The following is an 11,265-nucleotide window of genomic DNA, read 5'->3' on the forward strand; positions in this document are numbered from 1 at the left end:
TTATCTAATTATCTATTATTAACTAATAAAGTTAAAAATAAATCTAATTTTCAGCAGATTATATGTCAGCATTATTTGACAAATTACAAATAATTTATTTTTCTTGCTATTTATTTGAAGGAAAATCTTTAGATATAAATGTCCATATAATATGTAATTTCAAAGAAATGATGATGCAAATGTACATTAAATATGCTTTATTTATAGGAAAGCTTAACAATTGTCTATTATTCCTATCTTTATACAAACTCATATGGATAATCTTCTACTCTTACGGGAATTTTAGAAGGTAGTGTTAGAATTTCCGTATTACATAAGGCATGTATCTCCAATTCTTAGCACAAAATTCCTTAGAACACAATATAAACATTTATTCATAATGAAGAGTGAGAAAGCTTTTTAAAGCAGGTAGTATTTCATTTATGTGTTTTAAATGTTAATTTCAAAATTAGTAAAGTAACTCTGTAAATCTGAATTCACAAAAACAAGAAAAGTTTTTCTTTATGCCGTACTTAACCACCATAGGGACTCAGAGCACTGTCTTCTAAGTCAAGACTTTTATGCTTGCCTTTACTGGGTATTCATTCCAGTTCCTAAAAAACAGTGCTCAGCTTCCAGAATTACAAGCCTGAGAAATAACAAAAGCTGCAAACATTTAGGGCAGGAATAAAACATAGGTCAAGTCCAAACACACTAGTCAACTCAATGTAAAGCAGCCCTACCTGTTTAACATAAAGTTGACATGGCCCTATCAGTCATATGAACTTTCTGCATAAATTTGATCACAGTTCATAATGATTCGCATGTTTAAATCAGATTATTTTCCTCTCATTTATAATACCTCAGCTGTGCTATGGATGTCTTCTGCATTTCAAAAATCATGATCTACTCCATCAGCATGAGACTGTTGTCACTGCACATTATTTTGACTGTGATACGTCTTACTGACAACATCACCTCCTTTTGATTTACATTGATAGGAGTTAAAACACATAAGTGGGGTATCTCCTATATATATATGTATATGCCTATATAAGGCATATAATCAATTGCACCTGTTACATTTCTGGTATTTCCTGCTGAAGCTATATTATTACTATAAATGTTTCCAAGAACATACATTGGCATCATTTCACAGCACTGTTTCTACAGGACTAACAATTTAAAACCTCAAAAGAATCTCAGAAGTATTACTATTTTATTGTTGTTAATACTCAAGTTACTGTGATAAGATGATGAAACATGCACACTAGAATCCTCTGTAGTATATTCTTGATTTGTGCAATACAAGATAATAACAGCATAGCATTCTCAAAAATAATTTAAAAAGTCTTATTAGCGTGCAAAAATGGTAATTAGATGTTTTTTACAAGAGAAAATAAACAGTGCTCAAATATTAAAATCAGCTAAGTTCTTGGAAAATGTTGGCATAACAATCAATACTGGCAAGAACTACCTAGAACAATTTGATTAGCAACAAGTGAAGAAATATTTTACTTTTAAGGAAATATGTGTGTATGCATTAATTCAACCGTATTTTCTGACATAAGTATTCACATGCTGTTAAAAAGCACAGTTGAAAATGAAAGGATTATGTTAAAGATGGAGGGTAGAAAGTAAATTGGAAAAAAAAATCTGATGAACTACAGGTCTGTATCTGAACAGTGGAGAGGAAAATCTGTGCATAATTTAAATTAAACAGCACGGTCTGATTTAGTTTTGATAAATATATTAGACTGAGTACTCTAAAGTACAACAATTTTTGTTAATGTGCTTAACTTAGGCACATGACAATTTATGAAAATATTTCTGATATAAATACCATCTAACTGTTTAACTATGGGATAGACTTACAATTGTTCCAAATGGTTATAAATAAAAAAATAAATTAACATTTAATATGTTCAGGTGAAGAAAGAGAACAGTCAGTGCAACTACTTTCTTTTAGAGAACTGAAGAAATGCTCTGCTGAATCAAGCTAAAAGGTTCTTTCAATGTGAAATTCTAAGAGAAAATTATTACATTTTATAAAGAGATCAAATGAGGAGCTTGTTGAAGTTTATCATTGGAATTGGTATCAGAGGCAGTAAGAGATAATGAAGAACTGAAAAGAGTTATTGCAGATCATTTATGATCTCCACTGTATACTGAACTGTATACGTATGGGGCCTGTGAAAGTTCCACACATTAAACCCATTTCACTGACTTATGTACACAATTTGTATTTCTTACAAATCAACTCGGAAACCTGTTCTCACACCCTAATTTCTGGCTCTTGTATTTGTAAAAAGAAAAGGAAGAAAAACCTAAAGATGAAGCTCCTTTCCTCAGCTGATACCCCTTGCTGCAACTGCAGAATCAGGCATGGCTCATTTTCCACTGTATCTCCTTCCCAAAAAGATACACACTTTACTGGAAAAGGTGAAGAATATTATCACCAGAGAACACACTGAAATCTAGTTGCTAGGATGGTCTCCCTGATGGTAGAACAAGGTGGGATAAATGGACAGAACTAGCCAGGTGTCATGATTTATGTTCTGATTTATGTCCCTAAACACCAGACTCTTACCTAGTAACAGCAGCACCAACTGCTATTGCTCCAAGAGAAAGCAGTGAAGAGCTTGTGTTCCACAAACTTCCTGAATGTCTCCTGGATTGCACTTCCCCAGAAATGTGAACAAAAGAATACACTTGCTCTTTTAGTCTTTTTCAGATCTCAGAACACCATTTGTGCCAAGAAAACTAAAATATTTCTAGGCACATGAGTGATAACTTCAACACAACCAAAAAGAAGGTGTCTAGAAAATTCAACGTTCAGAAGTTCCAAATGATCTGGTTAGGGAGTTATATTTTGTCATTAGGTAATTAGATGACACAAAAGTCCTTACTGGCTTAAGATGCCATTGTAGAGGATACCATTGCATCTAATAATGCTTTGCTGATACATGGCAAAGAATTGTTCTATGCATTCATTTGTGGGAAAGCAATAAGCTAAAATAATCTAATTTATTAAATCAGTTAAACTATACCTTTGAGTTACTTTCTATATGAAAGTCTGTTTTATTTTCATACAAGTTGGTTTTTTTCCTTTACATGTTTTAATGGTGTAAAATTCCAGTTGTTAACAATTCATTTAGTATAGCCCGGGTAGATATATCAGGAATATATTGTTTCAAAAAATGGTCTGGGCTATTTCAAGATTATTTTTTTTAATCATGTGTTCTTGAAATCAAAAACACAGTAATAATTTGGCCTTATAATGAGCAAGAGTAGTTGCTTGCTTCAAATACATCACTTCTTTTTTTAGCTATAATAATGGCTAAATGGTAAATTTTAAAATTCAGAGGACTTTTTATTCTCAGATCCATTACATCAGTGAATGATGCCACAATCAATGTATCAGTTACTACAGTCAAATTCAGTCTCCTGCCTAAAGAGAATCAATGATCAAAGTAGCTCAACTTGGGAACACTTATCTTGAGAGTAGATCTATCCCAATATCACCTTTTTTTTGTAAGTGTGAAAGTATTGGTTAAGAGCTTCTAGTCCTACTCTTTCTTAGAATTAATACTAAGATGATTCAGAGTCCTGTTCAAACTGTAAATATATACTTAAATATTATCTCAGACAAATAAAAATGTCCAAAGATGTGCCCGCCCTCAAAAAGTAGAGTGATACAGGAACAAATCTTAAAATGAATGTATATAAACTCTATAAATAACAGATACTAGGGGCTTCTATGTGGCATTTCTCAGTATGTCAGACAGCAATAAAGATGAAACCATCTCTAATTCATAACACAGTTCAGCTTCAACTTTCAGTGTCTTCAATTCCTAATTTTGCAAGTGGTTTTTTTTTTCCTAGGGTTATGGACATGATTTAATTCTAAATAGGGACTTGTTTTTTAAAATTCAAAAAATCTCATTCTTGTATCCCTCAGTACTTTCACTTTAGGTGTAAACTGAACTGTAACTCAAATGTGGATGGGTGCTGGAAAAGAATAACAAGCATATTTGATCTATATCTTCCCTAGAATTCTGATAACTTTTTAAGGAAAAGTAAAAATACAGTAACTTAGGGTAAGAGTAGATAAATAAGATGATATTTCCACATTACAAGAATCATGGTTTTCCTCTGGAGGATATATGTTTTTCCTTAACTCCTTGAAGAATATGGGTGCTTTTAAGAGGTATCCACAGAGGTGCTCATTAACTCAGTTTCTGTCACCTACTTTCACTGGCTGTCTGGATATGAGGGAGGACTAGATTGGTATCTTACTACATTAATTATTGTGTCAGATCAACTAACGTTGTCTCTCTGGGGGAGAGGCCAGGTCTCCAGGTCAGAACTCACATGGCCAGGCCTCCATATGGGAGGGCACATGGGCTATCAATCAAATAAGACCTACCCACTATTCAAATATCATAAAGTTTATGGAAAAGGAAACTGCTAGGAAAGGATACTGTAGTCATGATGCTTTGTTTGAGTACATTATCCAGTCATTCCTTACAATGCCATTTCTCTCTTTTCAATACATGTAGAAACAAATGCAATGAACCGTCTGCCTGTGAGTTGTAGCTCCTGCTTAAATGGTAAGAAATCTTTTTGGTTGTCTCACTGAGAATGATCACTAGAATGAAACCAAACAATTTCATTCAATAAATGTGCTTCAGCAGCATTTTTTTTTTTTTTACAATATACATCTTATATATATTGGACTTTTTTTCATTTTTCTTGATTCTGTTAGGCTGTTGAATGAGAGGCACTTTGAATGAGAAACACTGACACCTAAGATTAAGTTTTCCAGTTATTAATTTAGCTAGCCAGTTATTGAACACTACAATCAGTAAATACTAACTGATTGTTAAAAACAAATTCAGACATGATTAGCTATGTAATAGATACACATATATTCTATTACTATAAAACCTCTGTTTTATTGGTTTTTACTAACCAACTGCTATTTCAAATGCTTATAAAATCTAACTACTCTATTAAATCTGGTTCTTTAGCCTGAATGGGATGAATTATGTACTATTCAGCTACTATTTGCAATGGCTATATGTCGACCTGGATGTTGAGATTGTTAGCATATGGCTGTGTTTTGCTACTGGTAGAGTTAGATCACAGAATCACAGAATCACAGAGTATGCTGAGTTGGAAGGGACTCACAAGGACCATTGAGTCCGACACTTAGTTCTGCACAGAACCATCTCCAACAGTCACACCATGTGCCTATCATCCAAATGCTTCTTTTTTTAATATCTAACCTAAACCTCCCCTGAAGCAACTTCAGGCCATCCCCTTGTGTCCTTATGTCCACTGGTCACCACAAAGAAGAGATCAGTGCCTGCCCCTCCTCTTCCCCTCACAAGGAAGTTGTAGACTGCAATGAGGTCTCCCCTCAGTCTCCTCTTCTCCAGGCTGAACAGACCAAGTGACCTCTTATAGCTTCCCCTCAAGGCCCTTCACCATCTTCGCTGCCCTCCTTTGGACACTCTCCAATACCTTAATATCTTTCTTATATTGCGGTGCCTGAAACTGCCACAACATTCAAGGTGAGGCCACCCCAGTGCAGAGCAGAGTGGGACAATCATATCCTTCAACCAGCTGGCGATGTTTTACCTGATGCCCCCCAGGACACGGTTGGCCCTCCTGGTTGCCAGGGCAGCATCTTCCCTGCTGTCCATCAGTGAACTCATGCTGCATTAAATAAAATCAGTAAGAGAAAATACAGCGTACAAAAAAATCCTTTTAGTCCTCATCATACAGCAAAGGCAACCTTCAGTCTTCTAAACAGGAGAAATCAGTACCTGAAGATCACCAATACTCCCAACTTCAAGGTGACTCTACGTTTTGACTCATTCATTCAGGGAACTGTTGAGGTTGGAAGGGACCTCTGGAGATTGTGCTGTTAAACCACTCTGCTCAAAGCAGAGCCAGCAGATGATGTCTCCTAACATCAGCTACACTAAGGAACTTAGTCTAACATGCAGGGCTGGTTCTTTAAATGAGAAACCAAAAGGACCCTCTGCCATTAAAAATCTTACCAAAAGAGCCCATTGTGAAGATGCTTTTCAGATAAGTTTTCTGCCCCACTCAAGCTATTATATTCTGACAAAAAACAAAGTACTGTTGTCCCTTCATATCCTGCTTGAACTTCAAAACCCATAAATTTCATTATGAAGAGTACCAAACTTCTCTTTTAAAGAGCTCTTGTACACAATTGTATTATTACAGCTTTCAGATTTACTCTGCTTCAACTGAACAACAATGGCTAACTCTACAGTCCCAACACAATGTCAAAGATGTCAAAAGAACCTCAAGGAAAGTGGTTTAAGCAAACGTGTTCTAGTTCAAACTGGAATACACGCAAAGGTAACAAAAAATGCTCAATTTATCCTCAGTAGTGTGTTCCTTTGTCTCACAGAGAGACAAAGGAAATGCAGCAATCGTTACCACTGGAAGGAGTGCCTAATGGAATCTATACTAAGAAAGTTACTACACCCTTCAAAATATACCACATCTCAAAAATACATCCAGAGTTACCAGATGCTTTTTCTTTCAGTAGAAAATTTTCATTCTCAGTTTATAGATTTAAAATCATGATGACTTGGGAACATCCATATAAATGCTTATACACAATTAAAAGTATGTCTGGGGAAGATGCCTGCATATCTACTTGCTAGACTTAAGCCGTGAGTGTGAGGAAAATGCATGAACAATAACTGAACCTCACACATTTCCATTTTTAGTCTGGAACTTCCCATCTCAGTCTATTCAGGGAGGTTTCAAATTTTATTGTCAGGGTAGTAAAAACAGTGAGCCAATAGCAAGTCCCCATCCAGACAGTGAAAATTACAAAACCTAAAAGTCTGATCCAGTAAGATATTTAAATCCATGTGATTCCCTAGCACAGGAGTATTCCCATTGAAGTAAATTAGAACTATTTCTTTCTTTGAAATAATGCCTTCTCTCAGGTTCAAGTGTTCTTCCAAACCTGGACCTAAGAGAAAGTGTCTTGTAGAAAAGAAAACAGCTATAATTCCTATTTTCTTTGGGGGGCTATCAATTCTTTCTTTCCCTAGGTTTTCACATCTGGGATCAGACTTCCTTACTTAATTCAACTGGCGTTAAGAACATATAGACGTTCCTTTTTTAAGAAAGGCTAAACTGGGGAGAAACAAAAAACTCACAGTGATAATAACACAGAACAGATGAAGACCAACAAGAAAGTTTTCCAAACAATTCTAAGGCAACTCTCCAAAATTTTTGTGTTCCAGTATCCTCCACATGCAAAAGGTCATTTCAGCATAGTTAAAACTAAGCAATTCAAAGAGCCACAGAGCTTGGATTGCTCACAATAAATTAAAACCAAATTATTTAGCAAAAGTTTCTGGGGAGGCTTTCCCTGATGGTCTAATACGTTCCCTGACTACACCTTCAGTATACATGTGCATTTAGAGAAGATTAGCTAGTTCATGTGATCAGATGGCACCCTTGTTCAAACCTTGGTCCGTAGTGCTAGATATCTTAGGGGAAGTTAAACTCTAACAACATAATATCTTTCTAGTTGTTTCTGTGCTCTTTTGTCAATAAAAACAAGTCAGCATAGAGAGATGCATGCTGCTTGTAACTTAGTATATACTGGAAATTTATTTTCTCATTTTTGCTAATGTATTATTCTGTTAGGTGACATTGGGTTTTGCTTTTTGCACTCTTTATAGCCTTCTGACAACACCATAATAAATTATTGATGGATGTCTAATTAATATCACACATTTTCAGGGGGAAATTTATGATTCATCAAGACCATGAAATCAGTTCTATTGGAAGACTTACCCTATATTATTTTGTCAGAAAATACTGATTTATATGTAATCTACTGAAATTTAGTGAATTCGACATGCTTTTAATTTTAGCACAAACAGGGAAATGTATCTTGTTTTCACATCTCAACCCACTAATCACACTCTTCTAAGACAATAAATATCCATAACATCCACGTACACAGAATAGCATAAATATAATTAAAAAAATAAGTGTGCTTATGACACCACAACGTGTTTGTAAAAAATGGATTTTGAAGACCCTTGATCCTGGAAAGGTAATTAAGTGATTTGATGGGGTCCACAGTAGCTATATTCTGATTAGAGAACTCATAACATTAGCATTAACCATGAATCTGTCGATACCTTCCTTTTTACTTTGAGTGTTTGTTTTAGTACAGTTAATTATACTTTTAAAAAAATTATTACAGTAATTTCAATCTGATTGCAGTGTATAAACTAAATATTACTGCCACTAATGTCTTGTTAATTTTTTTCCTTTTTTTGTTTTATTTGATTGATTGTTTCAGTCTGTTTGAGCCTGGAGTGAAGAGGGACAGATACAATAAATGTCTCACACCCAAATAGTTGAATTCTGACTTAATGTTGAGTGTTGAAGTGTTGTGGTACAGTTCTTCATGAGAGAAAAAGTACAGACTTCTTTTGACAACTATGAAAGTCATTCTGTGGAATCAGCTAGAATAGCTGATATGAAACCTTGAAATATTTATTAAATAAATATTAGCATCACTAAAGAACTGTTCCCTTGGTGTTGTACTCAAAAAGGTAAAGGAGGAATTTAAAAGTCTTTTGACTTGTTTGTTACAGATTCCCCCAAAGAGGTCAACTAAATTCTATAACTGACAGTCAGTGAGACTTGTCATGTAATGTAAATATTCTACTCTGAAAGATAAACAGAATTTCATTATGCTGGGTAAAACTTCCTTTGACCCAAAAGGCATTACTTTATGCATACATCTCTTTCGGATAATTAGTATAATTAAAAATCCCCTAATCCTCTCAAATATTATAATGTAGGTCAGTTTAGCAAAGAAATCTCTGCAGAAGTTACATCTTTTACTGGGTGTGGGGATAAGAAAAAAAGTCACAAATTTGTATTTGATAACCTCCCTAGTATTGCATATGCAGAAACTTATTGTTTGCACTTGAAAACTATGCTGCTCAACCAAAGCACAAAAATGAAATCTATAATCTGTATGTATAAATACAGTTTATGTGCTATTTTAATATTCTTTCCCAAGCAAAACCTTGACTTTGAAGAAGTGTTCATTAAAAGATGAACATAAAACTACCAAGGTGCGATTTGACAGACACTACAAGATGCAAATATGTCTCTAACCTAAAAGCTGGTGATTTGCAAAGAAGGTACCATGTAAGGTGAGCAGTTTTCTTGCTGAGTTTCTATTGTGACCTATATGCCCTGTAAAATATGCTGGCTTCCTGTCATCTTCAGGAAAACATGCTGTCATTTATTGCCTGGAAAGCCAGTGTTTGGTTACTGAAGCCATAAGCAATTTGGTGACCATTTTGGCTGCAGAAACACAACTCCAGAAACACTAAGCTGCTAGTAGATGTCGATAACAAGAACCCGAAGGAGCCATCCAGCATATCAAACATACATTCTTTCTCTTCAAGTAAATCACACAATAGTCCTTCTAATGTGTCTTCAAACTTCCCCTTAAAACCATTTAGGCATTTTTTGCTCCCACCGTTGCACTGTAGTAGATTGGTTCAAGCTTCATTCAAATGGTTAAAAAACCTTTCTACTAATTTCCATTCTAGATTTATACATGACCATTTTGTTTATCTTTGTTCACATGCAAAACACTGGTTTTCAGCTGAAATAGTCACTTTTCACTCCCTAGTGTTTATTAGCTTATTATAGAGAGAAAAAATATTTTCTAAACTTTCATTCAGTACCATGATTAAGAAAAGCTGTTCTAGCCTTGTCTCATAAGATTAACTCTGCAAATTAATATTCAGCCAATAGCCTTTCCTTATACTTGCAAGAATCTGAATTTCTTCTAGAACATGAGGGAGCAGAACTGCACACATTCTTCTCTGAGCTGAACCCAGTATCTTGCACTACCCTCTCTAGTAGAAATACTTCTCCTTGTAATGTCTGCTATCTGTTTTCAGAGCTGCATCATGTTGATAGCACACAGCAAACCTTCCATAAATTAAAACACACATATGCTTTACATGCATGATCATGCATTTAATTTTATGGACTGTTAAATTATCCCTGTCCACTAGGTTATCCAGTTCATCTTTATGGAATTGCATTTGCTTATGCCTTTTATCTTTATTTGATTGTCATCTTTCTACTTTTTGTGGCATTTTTAATCCAAGACCAACCTTTGCAAAGCTTTCCAAATTACTGTATGTATGCAGGCTGCTTCTTTTTCAATGCCTTCTCCCCATTGCCTTGTTCATCCTCTTCTATAAATTTCTTCTGAAGTCCAGTTTAACTAAAGGTCTTCAAATGAAATCCTTACTGGTAAATTTATGACAATTCCTTTGCTTAGAAAATGAATTACAAAAAATTTACCAGTTTTGTCAGATAAGATCAGCCTTTGGTAAATCATCTTTCCATGTCCTTGATTGTCTTGATTTGTTGTCTTTGCATTACCTGAGAATAATTTATTTTAAATAAGCTACATTTGCCTAGTTTTCTGCATGACTCCTTTCCCTTCAACCAACAAAAATCGATGCTAACAAAGATACAAGTACTGCTGTTGAGATGAAATACAAAAACAGCCTTTTAATCTAATGTAACCTGTTACATACATGCTCAGTTCCAACTCTCATATTGCATTCCTGATCTCTAAATCTGGATCTATTTACAGAAATTAGTACAGAATAAATAGAAATTTATTCTGTAGTTTTATTCAATGCTACCATGTCTATATCCTCAGCTTTATCCAGAAGGTAAAAAAGTAATAAGATTAAATTAGTATTATTTAATTTTTGTTTTTTCCTGCCCACTAAATTCCTCATTAGCTGACTAACAAAAAATGCCTCTTAGTGCTTGTTATGACCATTTGTATGCTAATACAGAGTAATTATATTTCTCCTGGGTCAGTACAGGGTACAGACATCAACTGGTAGTTATTTCTCAATTTGCTAGAGTGTTACAACTGGAAAAGCTACCTATGCAAGTACAAATATATCATATAATTGCCAGATCAAATTAATTGAATTTGAGATTTTCTTGATGATCCTAATTTAAAAAAAAAAAAAAGCCAAAAGCAAGGTTTTGGAGCAAATCAAACTCAGTTGTTTGAAAACACCATTTTGTAGCAACTGAGATCTGAGCCCATGTAAGCCATATGTTCAGCCTTGTAATTAATTCCTTGACTGAGAAAACCTTGCATTGATTTCAATACACAATCTGTCTGAAAAAAGAGCAGAA

The sequence above is a fragment of the Manacus candei genome, unplaced genomic scaffold (genome assembly GCF_025592945.1).
Source record: "Manacus candei isolate 608988 ecotype Guabito, Panama unplaced genomic scaffold, ASM2559294v1 h1tg000114l, whole genome shotgun sequence".
In the NCBI taxonomy this organism is placed as follows: Eukaryota; Metazoa; Chordata; class Aves; order Passeriformes; family Pipridae; genus Manacus; species Manacus candei.